Below are 16,392 nucleotides of genomic sequence, written 5' to 3'. Positions count from 1 at the left end.
GCAAATGGCCATTTAGCCGCCAGAGGCATGATATGGTAAGCACAGGTACTGTCAACGTTTGTATCTATAAAATATGTACGATATGCCGCGAGAAGGTACCGGATATGGAGGTACCGAGAGCGAAAACACCTACGCAGCTGCAAAATAATGGAGCCTATGTATGTAATACCTCGAGCGTCATGTGTATGAAGAAATATCTCAGAAGTATGACAGTAAAAATGAATATCGGAAAAGATTTAATCCAACGGATTCATTTTTCATCTTTAAAATCAGATTTTTCAGATACTAGCGTATAACGCGCGTTCCGCGCGATATCCCGCGAGGTATGAAAAAAGATTCTTGATTTATAAGGAAATTAAGAGTTTTTAATTCATAAAAATTTCTTTAGAGATTAAGAGTTTTTTTTTTTTTATATCTCGTGGAACGCTACCCATAAAAGTCAGAATTGCATAACAATTTATCTTTAAAATATTTAAAATTAATTTAATGTTCTTTTATTTTCAAAAATTTTTGATTTCTTTAGAAATTAATAATTCTTTTTATACCTCGTGGGATGCCACTCAGAACTCTAAATAAAAAGCTGGAATTGCGAAAAAATTTACCTTCGAAATATTTAAAATTAATTTAAAATACTTGTAATAATTTAATATTATATATATATATATATATAATGTCAGTACGTAAAATATTTCGGCAACGAATTATCAATAATCTAGTATTCGGCCTTGGCGACGTATTCTTTATGAGCGATAATTATTTCTCTTTAACAATATTTAAAATTTAATATATTTTTGTCGTCCGGTGTTTTATCGTTCGATTTTTCGATCATCTAAATATCATTCGAATTGAGAAGGCGCAATTAAATATTAAATAATCGAATCGCAGAATCGAATAATTAACTTAACGAAAAGCTTTGTGATACATTTATCAATTAATAAATAATTAACCTAAATAATTAATTTAAAATACTTGTATAATTTAATATTCCGCGTATATATATATACATTATATTGTATGTGAGATATTCGGTAACATATTATCAATAACAAAATATTCAGCCTTGTGGTGGCGTAAACATTAGAGTGTAAGCCGTCAAATTTCTTTTTCAAACGCGATCAAGCCGAAAAATAATTACAATTAATATAATTAATAATAAATTATCTTTTACATACGTTAAATCATACGTAATTATATCGCAACAATAAATTTCAAAGCGGGTATTTCGCGTAATTTATTCATTTAATCAAGCGACAAACGTAGTGACAGAAATAAAAAATGTAATAAATTATCGTTTTGTTGCTATTTCTCTTTACGAGCAATAATTATTTCTTGAACAATATTTAAAGTTAAATATATTTTGTCCGATGCTTTATCATTCGACTTTTCGACGATCTAAATATGATTCGGATTGAGAACGCGCAATTAAATAATCGAGTCGCAGGATCAAGTAATTAACTTAACGAAAGGCTTCGTAGTATACCTATTGATTAATAAATAATTAATTTATAATTTAAAAAATACTTATATAATTTAATATATTCCGCGTATATATATATATTATATGTTATAGTAAGTGAAATATTTCGGCAGTGTATTATCATTAACAAGGTATTTGGCCTTGGTGGCGTGTAGCGCTCTATTGTTTACGTCTTACGTCTTGTTATGATTTGCGCGGCGATACTCGAATAGTAACGGTAATAGTGGGAGACGCTACGTCACAAATTCCTTTCCTACGATATTTATTATCATTCACGCGACGACACTCGAACAGAAAGACAGTGATGTGAGACGCTCCGTCAAATTCTTTACGTGGCGCTTTAAGATCCTAAGTATCCTAAAGGTTTAGTGCGAAGGGAAAACCACAAGTACCGAGCTGTCATCGCGCCGCGGACGACTCGTCGTATCGTTGGTGCTGTCAACGTGCCGCGGACGGCTTTCGCGTATTTCGCGTCGCGTGTCAACACAGCATTGCCACGAGTCGTACAATGGCTCGTATGTGGCACGCGCATTTGTGCGTTGAACGCACATTACGTGCGTCGTCGTTGCCGTCATCGTGCCGTACGAGCAACGATGCGTCGCGTTGTCGCGGTATCGCGTTTTCGCGTCGTCGCGTCTTCGCGTTGGACCTCTATCTCGTTTTCACGATTGTAATCGAGGATCATACTTCGTTGCCGACTAAATGGGATATCCCTCAGCGTTGCAATATTTAATATATTAATACCTATTAATATAATTAATTTTATATTAATATCAATTAATATTAATACTATATTAATATTATATATTATATAAATATTTATGTATTAATAAATTTAATATATTAATATAGGGGCAACGTTAAAACGCCTCAGTATCGCGACTGAGGTGAATGCCGGCCGCGTAGCAACGTATGTTCGTGCATAGTATAGATGCATGTTCGCGCGGTTAATCTTGAACTTCGGTTCGAGAATCGGCTGTTGAGGGCACGTTCTGCTCCGACGAACGGTTCGGCCCGAATCGGTTAGAGTTCGGTCGATTGTTTTGGAATCGTCGTTAATGGGTCCCTTCTCTTGTACCGTCTAACAGCACATTGTAGCAATACTAACATGTTTGGCATTTGAGGAGTCGGCTGTATTAATTAGGTTCGATTTTCGCTCGCTAGAGAAGTTGATCTCCCGCTTTCGAAGTGATCTAGATTGTTAGCACCTAGGAGGTGGGTATCTTCATTCTCGACCCGTCTATCAGCCTTACGATAAACCCGGCTCAGTCTGTACGATAGAGACTTGGTGGTTCGTATGAAATCGTTCCTAACGAAGTTCTAGTCGGCCCTCGATGGGAGCAGGCGCGGGTCAAGAGTCGAGCGAACCCCATTCGCGTCGATTCCATCGATCGATTTCGTCTTCTTCCGCTTCCGCTTAACCTTTGCTCGAAGTAATCGGTGAATTCCCGACTTGTCGATTCCAAGTATGATTCTCACGTGAAGCGGGCTTCGATCGTACCGAAATTCGAAAGTGCGGGAGTGTCGTTCAAAGTATCGCGCGTGTAAGTGCGGAAGTAATCTTTTAATAAAAGTGCGGGAGTGCCGTTTAAAGCGGGTGAATCAACCTGAGAGGAGGAGGAGGAGGAGGCCTAGGAGAGGCATCGGGCACCGATGGAACAACTCTGTCGTAAGTAATTTTTTACTTGTATATTAATTATTTATTAATTGCGTACGTGCAATTTAAATCAAGCAGTTAATCGCCAAATAGTAATTTGATTTTTTATTGATGATTTATTTATGATTTAAACAAGAGAGAATTAGAGAAAAAGATTTTATATAAAAGCTATAATTTTGTAAAAGTTTCTACTATTAGATTACGGTTTTATATGGAATTTTTAGTTATTAGTAGTGTTTTTTCTCAAAATTTATAAAATTATTTTATTTATCTAATATTTTATTTACGTATTTTAAACGCTGTTACAATTTGGATTTTCTGTTTGTATGTTACAGATCAACGTAGCGACCCTGGCATCCTGAGAGGAGGAGGAGGCCTAGGAGAGGCATCCTGCACCGGCGGAGCAACCCTAGGGTGAGTATTTATTATTTGCATATCAGTTGTTAAAAATCGCGTACGCGCATTAATTTGATCTCTTTATTTGACTGAAATAAACAAGAGAAAATTAAAAAAAAAGACTTTTATATAAATTCGATGAAAGTTTCTAAGTGAAGAAAAGTCTTTTTATAATTTATAAGATTGTTCTATATATATAGAGAGAGAGGTGTTTAGTATTGGACGCATCGGATGTAAACTATTCCGTACGTAATATTAATTATAATTTGAATATTGTTATAATTTGAGATTTATATTTGTATGTTACAGACAACGTAGCCTCAAGACCATCAACTCCGCTGTTGCGCATTGCGTGCCGGTGAGTGATGAACTTAATTTTATTTCGAGGTAACGGATTCGTAGATATTATAGATGTAAATGTAGATTGTAGATTGTAAATAGATCCGTTGCTTCGAAATGGATGGGCTAAAATAGATTGAATGAGATAATTTTTACTCGATTTTTTTTTTAATGTGCATTAAAACATATTATAGGTATAATTTGAAGTATAAATTAAAGCAAAAATTTGAAAAAGATATAAAATATTTCTTTTAATTGATAAATTTTATTTAATTTGTCAAATGAAGAAGGCGCTAGTAATTTTATGAATTATATAAAATAGTAATAATGTATCCTTATATTGCGCCGATTTTATATTAATTTCGTATAGCCCATTCATCAATATTTTCATGTTAATTAAAGCTTTGCTTTAATTGATGTAAAGCCAAATTATCAATCTATTAAATTATATAAAATATAAATATTTTATTAATTTTATTTTATTATAAATTGTATATAATATTATTATAAATAATAATGTATATTATTATATAAAAATTTCTCAATCAATTAATTTTCATGGATAATTTGGCATTATATTAATTAAAGTAAAGTCATAAAACGATGCATGACAAACGGTCGTAATGTTTCACGACCGTAAACGAGCGTAAAATTACGCTCATGCACCGGCGTTAATAATTAGCCGGCAACAGAAAGAATTTATTTCCCTCATTGATCTCTGACAGAGATTGAAGCATTTCTGGTTAGATGTAGCCATAATGAATATGGCCAGGATCAACAAAAGGTAGGCTCGACGGAAGCAACATACGGTTCATTCTATTAGGGCATGCGTGTAGGACACGCGATTAGGGTGCGCGATTAGGGCACGTCCCGAAATTTCGATGATCCCAGATTCCCGTTGGCTTAACCAGCAATAATAAAATTGTTAGGACTATTAAAACTCTCTTAAGTTAAGTATTTCGAACATTTTCGTATAATATATAATATATAATATAATAGAATATTATTTATATGTTTAGTATATGTACAATATAATATAACAAGATATGTATAAATGTGTATGTATATTTTATGTATTTTCAATATATATTATTATAATATTATACAATATAACCATTAACTGGTATAAACATTATATTGTATATTTTTAAATATTAATCCTTGTTTATCACCTATATCTAATTTTTAATATGTTCTAAATGTAATCTAAAAATTTCTGATGGATTCTAATAATATAAAATTGAAATAAAAATTTTTCCTCCTCGATGGCATCTCCACCTTATCGAAGGCGTTTGTCGGATGAGGAGGTTTGAGTACTCTAATGAACCTGAGAGCTATGCCGGCGATAAGGTATAGCCTTTTCGAATGAAGCTAGTTTGATCGTTCTGAGATCGATTAATAAATCATATACTTCATCGTGAATTATTAGCGATACTTGAATTATTAGATTAAATTATTAATCAATGAAATACTTTGAATAAGCGTTTGATTGATTAATCAGGGCAAAAGATCTTGCGCTTTAAAGCCAAAATAGCGTCAAAAACGGGAAATGCGCTTTATATTATTTATATTAATCAGATTAAACTTATTTTTTAGTCAAACATAATATTTATGGCAAATTGAATTTAATCGCTTTCAAATCTAATTAAACTTGCTTGACTCGAAAACGCTAATAGTTACCGGTAGGGTCACTCATGCCGAACAGGTCGAAGGGAAAGAGTGAGACTAAGAGAGATATCGTAATTATTATATATTTATTATATTAATATTTTTGAATAAAATGGAAACAAAAGAGATAGTAATTGAGAGAATGAAAAAAGGGGGCTCGAAAATATATTTTCATACTCCCCTCGGGACTCAGAAATATCTTGATATGACATATGACGTGATATGACATATAAAAAATCGATATCAGAGAAACAGAAGTCTATTTATGTGATTAATTTTCAATTATATATTCTGTGTATTATAAGAACAACCGCGTGAAATCCTGAAAAAAAAAATCATAAACAGATTTGATACTCTGCTGAGAGACAGAGAATTTTCTTATATTTTTCCTGAGATTTCACCTCTCTTGGATATAACACGTTTCCCTCCAGCAGTCTTCTGGTTTCTCTTCGGTTTTACAATTGATTTTTTTCCGTTCGGATCATCCAATATATTATTAACACTCAGTAATGTGACGCTCAATTAAAGTATCGAAGATCGACAGAGCGAAAGCGACAACGTTTATTCGTCCACGCAGCTACGATATGTAATACCTAACAGCTGACGGCTGCCTATTAAGTTTAGATTAATAAAACCTTTGCTATGCGTTTAATTAACCGTTTAACAGCGCGACATGCCTTTTTTTGCGACCGCTCTTCGGCCTCTCGCCGAGATTTTTTCTCACATATTTAACGGAAAATTATTTATCGACGAACACAAGCATGCGCGAGACAAGAGCCGGCTCATAATTATCGCGCGACACGTTCAATAAAAATGAATTACCATTTATTTGCGCGTGTATTTGTGTGAATGCGAATCAAACGAATTAATTTAAATTCATTTCGCGCTAAATAAGGTCAGCCGACACTCTGGATGGGCGAGGGCGGAAGAGAGGGGGTGGTCATCTGTGAAATGCGAATAAATTGGAACGCGAAATAACCAAACCGAACTCATCAAATTAATTGTGAGTGCTGCGGGCGTAGCTTTGGGCGGAATACGCGTATCAAATTAAATTATTGCGTTTTTTCCTTCTTGCGCTTGCGAGATTAATTCCCGCATTGGTCGATAAACGTGATAGTCGCGTCGCGGCGTGATCGCGGCAATGCGTGGATCGATTAATCGATATATCACGCACCTCGCGCGGGTACCGATTCTCGTGCGTCTTCCCGCGACGCCTCCTGGTTCCGCAGATTATTCGCGGCCGATATATCGATCGATTACGGCTACGTATAATTACTCGGGCAGACACATTACAGGGCTAATGTATTGATTGGGTGCTATACACACGCACGCATACGCGTTTCATCGAATTAACCGACGCGTGTTAGACGCGTACGTAAATCACTAGAGCGAATGAAAGGGGTTTGAAGGTATTAGCTCTCATGGAATTGTAATCTGACAGGTGATGCCGGCATTGCTCATAAACGCCCGTTATGCGAGTATTGTTGGATTGATTACGTGTCATCCCCCTTAGGATCCTGTGTTGCGCGTCGTTTCTCCAAAGCTAATTCGATTCGATTGATTAAACGCGATTGTTCAAAGTTGACTACAAAACAGATGATAAATGCCTATCGGATCTAGTAATGCCGAACCATCTGGTTTTATGATTTTTTTTTTCAGGATTTCACGCGCGATAATCGGTCAATAAGTTATCAGAATTTTCATGCAATATCAAATAACGTGAGATTTTTATACGTGCCACTTCATAATCGATAAATAATTTTTTTCAATAAAATAACGAATTCCTTGCGTTTCGAGTGTGAATCGCGAGAATGCGCTCCTCGTGTCGCTATCCATTACTATTATAACGAGAGATTCCTATACAAGGTTGTTACATCGTCATAAAAATAAACCGGTATGTTTGCTTTTCTACTTATCATTAAGCTCGTGTCAGCTGCACGAGTTGTTTAATCTACCATAAATTTGCATACGTGCAGAATATAGTCGGATGTTTGCATAAGAATATTCAAACTGTCAAATGTCCTCCCACAATGATTACATATCGTGTTTACAATAATACTCTATCCGAAGAAATGAATAACTTTGTTATGTTCCCGTGGAGAAGGTTGGATAACTTTGACAATTATTATAATTAGATACTTTACGTTAGAAGCTCGCGATAAGTTAAAATTAATAGATTTATATTGTTACAATTTTTTTTTGAAAATTAGTTGAGAGTTAAATTTTATATAATTATAGCGAGAGAGTGTAAGATAAACATGGAATGAATTCAAGTAACTACATTAACGAAGTATAACAAGCTGCGAAAACACTGACAGCTAGAAATTCCGTTGCTATTGAATTACTTCAAACTAGAAACAATTTCCGCACATCTTTCAGAAGTAAGTGCTCATATCCTTGCCGAATTAGTTTAATCCTACGAATGAGTTTTGTCAATAATTATCGCGCGATAATTATGCGCTTTACCCAGCTATCCGAGTAATTACGGTGCTAATTACGGCCATTTCACTGAAAGTGCGGAGCGTGAGAAAAAATCGTTGCACGAATTCTATCTTACAATATCATTGTATCGAAAAATTGTGTCAATATATTATTTCGTTGGACGATATTTTTCGACAATATTTGGGATATATCACAGTTACTTTTATTTTTTTTATCGATAACGCGAACAGCTTTATGTGTAGTATAACGTCAATAATCAGCTGTTTTCCGCGCGTGGCAAGATCTCCACGTGGGCGATAAAAAAAAATTCGTACGACGCGACGCTGGGATTGCCAAATAAATTTTATCTGATCCATTAAAAATACGAGAACGAGTTGGCCGTTGGTTCGTTTAAATATAAACGTGCTAAAAAAAAAAATTACCGATCAGCGAAAAGGGCACAAGTTAAATAAAATGATTCAATGATTAGGTCACATTTGGATTATACCTCTGTCCGCGACAATGCAATTCGAAAAACGTAGGAATAAATTTGATTTGAAAAATACATAGATTTTAAACTCTTCACTTATTTCTCATCAATAATATAATTTTGATGTAAAAGATTCTTATAATTAAAATTCATCTTGAATATATATTCACTTCATCTTAAATATATATATAAATTAGCGTGCAATAAGAGTGTATAAAAATTACAAAGCTTTAATTCCATACTTTCTCTTATAATCGATAATTACATCACTGATATAATAGTAATATAATTATCACCCATTATGGATTTCAGGCGTGGGATTAAGGTATTGATAAAATAAATAGCGTTGAACGAAGCCTATGTAATGACGTCGGATATCATCTACGTGCGAGCACGGAAAGCTCATTTATCATGTCTGCGAATTATGCGAGCGATATCGGTGAAATTTGTACGTCGATACTCTCCGCGATCGAGCCTTTCGCATACAATATAATCATAATAATGATCGGACTGATAAAAGACTCGAGTGTTCTGGAATCTATGCGCGATATTGATTTTGGTGTCAGCACGAAACAAGGACAAAACATAATCCATGTCGGTGGTTTGCGAGCACGCTGTTCGCATAAGGAGTTATCATGAAAGCACTTTTTTATGCCACCTACTCCCGCGGATTTCGTGTTACTTACGCTTCTGGAAATATTAAATGAAACAACGTGTATCTTTTTTATATTTGTCCATCGACAATTTAAAAAAAAAAAACATATATTTACCTATAAAAATCTAGATATATATAATTTCTCGTGTATTTCAATTTATTTGTTTTGCTCGTTAAAATTAGTAGCGGAGAATCTCTAACGATTTGATCCCGCAATACTTCCGTATAATTTAATCATCCGAGTGAGGCATCATCGAGCGATTCTGATTTTATTCGCGGGAGAGGGACGCGACTGACCGCGCATTTTGGCCGCGCCCAAAGCATTGTAAATAAACGAAAGCGCGTGGAAGAAGCGAACGTCGCGCATATTTATCATCGGCAATGCAGATGTCGTATTTTAGGGACAATGCCGCGAATGAGATAACAGACGGAGAAGCAGAAGGACGCGGATTTCGAAGAGTGTCGGACGGAGAGAGACGACGTGAAAGAGAGGGAAAACGTGACGAAACTGGGACGCACGAGCTCCGAAATTCTAGGAACGTGCGAACGGCGCCTCATGATTCATCAATGAAAAATTCGACCCAGTTGTCATCATGTCCGACGTTAATAATCTCGGTAAATTTGAAGCAGCCTCGAGAAGGGAGGGAAGGGAAAGGGAAGGACGGCGCCAACCGCAGAGAGAATCGCCGACCTCGACCTAATCGCCTACTCGGCCGAGATCTTGTCGGCTCATTCGCACGTGTTGCGAATTATTCGGGGACTCGTACGCGCTTTATCGCTTCACGTCGCGGAAAAATTTGAAGAAAAACTGGAGATCGTTAAAATTCATAGAATATTTCATCTTCATAGAGGGGGGGAAAAAAAAAATGTCAATGTTAGCGTTTTATTAAAACTCTCTAATATTGAGAGATATTAAATTAATTTAATAATCTTCGTGATTATATATTTTCTTGGAACGTTAAGTAATCTTTATATAAATATATATGACATTGATAATTTTTTAATATGCAATTAAATACAATATTTCGACGATAAAGCTTGGAATTCTATTGTGTCAACATGTGAAATATAGTCATTAATTTCTTCATTCGTGCCATTCAATTTGCGGTTGTCGATTCGAGGGAAACCTTAGTTCACACGAGCTGCGAATAAGATCCTCGCCCCGGGAGTGGTAACGAGAAAATTTCCTTTCGCCAATGAACTTGAACTTCTATTTCCCCTTGCAAATATCGTCCCTTGCCACTTTGCCCCGAGGTCAACAGCATTTCTATCGTCGTTCCGATATACTCGCAATGCCAGAAGCCAATTGCTTGGCAAATCGGAAAATTTTCGATAAAATTTTTGCCGTGGAAATCGAGTCACGCGACTAAAACTCAGATCGTGAATCTCCTTTCCCGGCGACGAGGATTTACAGTCTATTTTCGCGGCGTCGTAAGTCGCTGGATTAAATCGGGATAAAATCTCTCTCATAATCAGCGATGGTTAATCGGTCCGTTTAAATCCGTGTGATAATTATATCGAAGCAATTAAAAAGGGGGAGCGAAATAAACAATTGTCGTTTATTTAGTATTAGAGGTACGCGAAAAGAGATCAAAAGAATAAATAAAGAAATAAAGTAAATAGCACGACATTAAGTTCATCGTTAATTCTGAGAATATAAATAAATCCGTTGAAGTAAAAAAAAAAAAAAAAAAGCACGTGTTGCATTCTTGCTACAACAATCGTGTTATAATGCGGAAAGGATGCGGTTAAGGAACGACGCAGAAAGAAAACAAGAACCTGAACTGAAGCGACATATACATCGGTGATGAGACGCAATAGGGATTAAGCAAGGAGCGCGGTATTGCCTGGAGATAATTTACGATAACACGATTCCAGAAACATCGCGGAAAATGAGGGCGATACGTATACACATACGATATCGTTGGAAGCGTCTCGCTTAAACGATTTTCTTCAATCCCCCGTATTATCTTGCCCCCTCGCGAATCCACCTTCTTTTCTCTGAAATAACGGGGCTTTATCGCGCTTATTTATCGCCTTACAACTCGTTCTCCTATTTTCCTGCATCGAATTTAATCGATATAACGAACGATAAAAGGCGATCGAACTAAATAAGGTACTCCTTACGAAGGTTAAAGTAAGAATTGTGAATCCAAATTTTTTGGATCCACATCGGCATTAAATTTAATTAAATTTTAATTAAATTTTCTTGTGGCATTTAAATTATTAGTGAGAGATTTAATCGATAAAAAAAAATTAAAAAATAGCTTACAGCTTGCTGGTTTATAACTCGTAATCGATAATCGAAGTTCAACATGCAGTATAATGTAATTAATGCGGTATAATTAATTGAACAGCGTGTATAATGCCAATGCATGTAATGCCATTGAAGTAATTATTAGCCGAAAGTTTATAAATTTTTGGTCAATAGTTTACCTCTCGCGATATTATCCGCTTATATGAAGGATTAATTGAGAAAAGGTCACTGCAACATTCGATACGCTATTCTCGCTACATTCTGCATCATTCCGCTATATATATTGAAAAATTAACACAAACGATATTATAAGCAAATGTCAAAATATTGTATCTTTAATTTAAACGAAAGAGAACTTTTCTCTTCAAGAATAGCGTGACAAGCTATTTCTCCTGCTAATCAGTAGAGAAAAATATTTCTGTAGTAGTATCTATAAAATCTTCCTTATGTAAGACGATCATCGTTTTTACTTACATGAAGGTACATTTTAGGAAAATCTCATTTCACTCCGTACGCGAAATCTCTTCTCGCTACGCAAGAGCATTTGTAAATATTTGCGAGCTGCTCACCTGGAAAGCCCTTTTTGTAGCCCGGAGGCAAAAATGCGGCGGGCGGCGTGATGGGTGGCGCGGCGTCCCAGGGGGGCACAACATCCGGTTGCATCCCGTAGCCCGGCGGAAGCTCCAGGACCTTCTGCTGCTTCTCGCAGCGTCGCCGTCGACGGCCGCCCGGCGTGAACGTTTTCACGGCCGCCAGGAAGCCGACCCCGCTCATGTCTTCCCGTCGAGGTTTCGTTTTCGCGTGCTCTCGTCGCGCCGATCGTCCGATCAACTCTCTCTCCCTCCGCGATCACACGAATCCGGGACGGGATAATCGGAGGATAATTTACGCTCCGAGATAATATATCGGCGAGAATCGATTTGTCGAAGAGATGGTGAGAATTGTGGACTCGATCAAGCGATCGATCCACCAATCCACGTGGAAGCCATGGCGAGAGCTTCGGAAAATAATACATTATCGTCCATGATTAAATTCCAGATTATCAATGTGTGACGTAACGTCGTGACACGCGACACGAATACGATCGAGGTGGAATTCGAGAAATGCAAACGCGATGAAATGTGAGCGGCACGAAATCGCGATGACACGAACAGCGTAATGGAGTTAAACTCGAGAATGTAGGCGCGATATAAAATCACGACTAATAATATAAAAACTAATAGCGGATTAATGTTATACAAAAGCTTCGCGAGATCAAATATCAGGAGTGAATTAGAGAGAGAGAGAGAGAGAGAGAGAGAGAAGCATATTTTTAAATAAAATACCTTTATCAATATTTTGGTTTCGCATTTACATGATTCAATAATTCTCTCGCTCATATCGTACCGCTATATTCGCCGATGGACGTTTTATATTGATTCATATCTTGCTGCAATAACGCCAACTGATTTGTCGCGAGAGGGATGGGAAGGAAGAAAGAGACAAAGAAGATGTTATTTTGGCGACTACAATAGTTGCGTAATCGGAGCAGCTTTGCAATACAAGTTTAAAACGATCACTAGTTGCGCACCTTAAAATAACGGGTGTCGCATTAAATCGGACGTTACATACCGAAGATAAAGAAGCCGTGGGACACGTCTGTATCGCGAATTGTATTCAGTGGAAAACTTTTAATCGCGCCCAGTCATTAATCCTACTGTGCCGGATGAGCTTCTTTCAACTCGAAACAAACGCCAACACTCGCTCCATTTGCCGCGATAATCTTGATTCGCGAATCGATACACAATAATATTCGAAGAAATCGCGCGCGAATATGAATTTTAGATTTCGTCAAAAAAATAATTTTTCTCGTGCGAGAAATAAAATTTGTCTTAAAATTTCAAATCTTAATTAGTTTGCTTAAAAGTAAAAGTTTGAAATCTTCTCAAAAATACAATTCAATTTTCCCACCTTGTCTAAATATGTCTCCAGTTACATATGGTTCACTTTTATTGTGAAACGCAGCGTTGTATTAAACGACATTTTAGAGGAAATTTCATTTTATACATATATTGTTATTATTTATTAAAATAACACAGATATTGCAAAACTATAAAAATAATTAAATCGTATCGACAATAAAGGAAAAAAAAAATAATATAATTTTATCTGATAATTTTCTTCTTTATATAGAATTCTCTCATTGATAAAATCAAGCAAAGAATTAATCACCTTTTATATACAAAACTTTTCTTTCATTTATTTTCGAAAATTATTTCCTCGTAGTTTTTTTTTTTTTTTTAATTCGGTGTACTGTATCTTGTTTTCAATATATCTAAAATCAAGTTTTCGATCGATCGAAACTGTTTGCAGGGCTGCGCGCAATTTCAAACTTTTCCCTGGAATGTTACATAGACGAGCTTCCGGAATTTACATCGCATTCTCCGTAAAAGCTGTTTCACAAGTAGAAACGAACGTTAACGCGTAAAGAATTCGGCCAGCGAAATTTTTCACGTGTTTCGAACGCTCGCGATTATAAGAATTTGTACAAAATTTGCGCGTAAAGATACAATGCCATTAAAAATAATACTGAAACGTATTAACGACGTACACATACAAGTTCGTAATTGCTATATTGTTTGCTTTTATTTTCCACGATAGCCACCTCATCTAGATATCACGAATATTGCATTAAGCTTATTTATATATATTGTAATAAGGACGAAATATACCGTTCGATATTTGCGAGAAAATTAAAAACTGAAGTTTTGCGATCTACTAGATGCATCGCATTCAGCGGAGAGATTTTGATATTGTTTATAGAATACGCATAAATTGTTTATGAGTCGATACATACATTTATATTAAATTGCTGCCATGTCAGCCACTTTTCATTTATAAAACTTTCGTATCTACGCCTACATCCTCATCGCGCATTCGAGTTCCGTCTATGAAATATATATATATATATTTTTGTTTTTTCTCTTCAATATTATTTATGAAAGTTCATTGAATATTGTTTCCAAGAGTTATATTTATTTGTCCATTACGTCAGACTGATTATTAAATGCTGTTGAATACGATTGGGAAAAATAATGCAGAACTTTTCCATTGTTCTGTTTTGCTAAAAAAAACAATGACTCACAACGGATAACTTTAATAAACGGAACACGATGGGTATCGATAAATGTATGTTCGACGACAGCTTGTTTCATATGTAAAAAGCATAGTAATAAATAAATCAAATTAAGAACTCACATTAAAAAGCAGATTTTACACGAAACTGAACTCGTGATTTCTCTCACCGTTGATCTTTGCGACGCGTTATGCGAGAACCAAAATTGGCGCAACGAAACGTTAAGATCGAGATGGGCGATTTGCAAAGACTCGACATATCTTATTATATCGTTAACATTCACTGAGCGAATGGCGGTCCACGAAGAAATGAACGATGCAGGCACGCCTGGTGTGCTGGGATTTCGCTAGTTACACGATCTATTTTAGGCTCTCGATCGAGTGACCTTGACGAATCACCGTATATCGAACGAAGTCGACCAACGCCGGAAGTGCGAATCGATCACCAGTTGCGCGCGTAGACAGATGGAAAGTGATGAGAGAGAGAGAGAGGGAGATAGCGAGCGAGCGTATCCTTTCTTGAATGAGATGCGCTCCTCGCGAGAGCGTGCCCCGTACTGACGGTCCGTTACTACTTACTCGTGCTCGTCTCTCTCTCTCTCTCTTCTTCTCTCTTTGTCTCTCGCGGCGCGCGCCGAAGTAGTCGAAGCCGGCTGCGCTCAGCCGGCCTGATCGCGCGGCTGCGCGCGCAAGTGATAGAAACGTAGGATTACTGCGACCGCTCCGGCGCTTTCGCTCACGGCCAAAAAGACGCGTGGGCGTTCGGCTGGTGGTTGGAAAAGGAAGACGCGGTGGGGGATGCCAAAGGGCGGAGGCAGGGCTGGACCTATTTGAGAGATATACCGAACAAATCGCACACTGATAACTTTCTTGACGGTATACAACCGGATACGTGTTGTGCTCAGAGCTCGAAAGATATTAAGATTCGTTCTCCTGCGAAGCGGACTTTATGTAACGTTGAATTTATATGTATAATTTTTATGCATTATAAAAATGAACAAATGAGATATATATTTATATTAAAAATGATGCGAGAATTCTTGATTACCGTCATTTATGAGCATAGGAATAACATATTATCGAAATATTCCGTTCTGTTTTTTTTCGTTTGTTGCAAGAAAAAGATTCCCTTTTAAATTTTTGAAAAAAACTTTAGACGAACTCTTATTTTTTATTTATCAATTTTTATTTCATCTCATTTTGTTATAAACGAGAACTTACGTGGAACATATTGCGAAGTAACAAGAAAACGTGAGAAATACCCTCTCTTTTATTATATCCTACATTATTTTGTTGTCGTTTCTTTCGAGAAATAATGCGAAAGTTGTAAATGGTAATATTCTTTGACATAAATTGCGAACGAGAGTATGGCGTAGAGAGTGATGGTTGTATTTTTTGCGATTTTATGGCAAAGATAATGCTGATTCCTAAACGAGACATTTTTCGTTTTTATAATCATAGCAAAATTGTGAAGATTAAACTAATGGAAAAAAAAAAAAGAAAAATAATTTTTCACATAAATCCTGCAAGCAATATACATCGCGTAATATCGCGGCGTAAATTGTTATTTTAAATTTATTCCGTATCTCTTTCGCACATCCAATCTTGATATAAAATAATCACATCCCGGTCTTGATTACAATGTAAAATAATAACATTTAATAAATTGCAATTGTGAAAAAGATTTTAAACTCGCAGTGAACAGTTTTGCTTACTTATGTTCGCCAGCTCAGTATCGTGATTCTATCCCTATATTTTACACATATATTTTTCATTTATTTGCACTTGTACACACGCTCCGCGTAGTTATAATAAATATTTTATCAGCAATTTCCATACGCATGATTATTATATATCATGTTCATTAATTTCATATTTATCGATAAGTCGTGCATTTAGCTGCAGAAATCAATGCAAT

General features: G+C 36.1%; 1 protein-coding gene and 1 long non-coding RNA gene across 11 annotated transcripts in view; one reads left to right on the top strand and one right to left on the bottom strand.

Annotated features, from left to right (window-relative positions):
- LOC138933029 (phosphatase and actin regulator 2) overlaps positions 1-16,392 on the bottom strand; it is a 213,657-nt gene that overhangs the window by 33,725 nt on the left and 163,540 nt on the right. The window lies entirely within an intron of this gene.
- Positions 2,369-3,858, top strand: LOC138933090 (uncharacterized). The gene is made up of 3 exons (XR_011446923.1): positions 2,369-3,146; positions 3,470-3,548; positions 3,840-3,858. It is a non-coding gene; the product is annotated as an uncharacterized lncRNA (long non-coding RNA).

This window comes from Polyergus mexicanus, unplaced genomic scaffold, assembly GCF_030449975.1.
Source record: "Polyergus mexicanus isolate NDT 795.1 unplaced genomic scaffold, iyPolMexi1.0 SCAF_1, whole genome shotgun sequence".
NCBI classification, from domain to species: domain Eukaryota; kingdom Metazoa; phylum Arthropoda; class Insecta; order Hymenoptera; family Formicidae; genus Polyergus; species Polyergus mexicanus.
The sequence above is the reverse complement of the archived record's forward strand: the minus strand, read 5'-3'. Positions and strand labels throughout refer to the sequence as shown.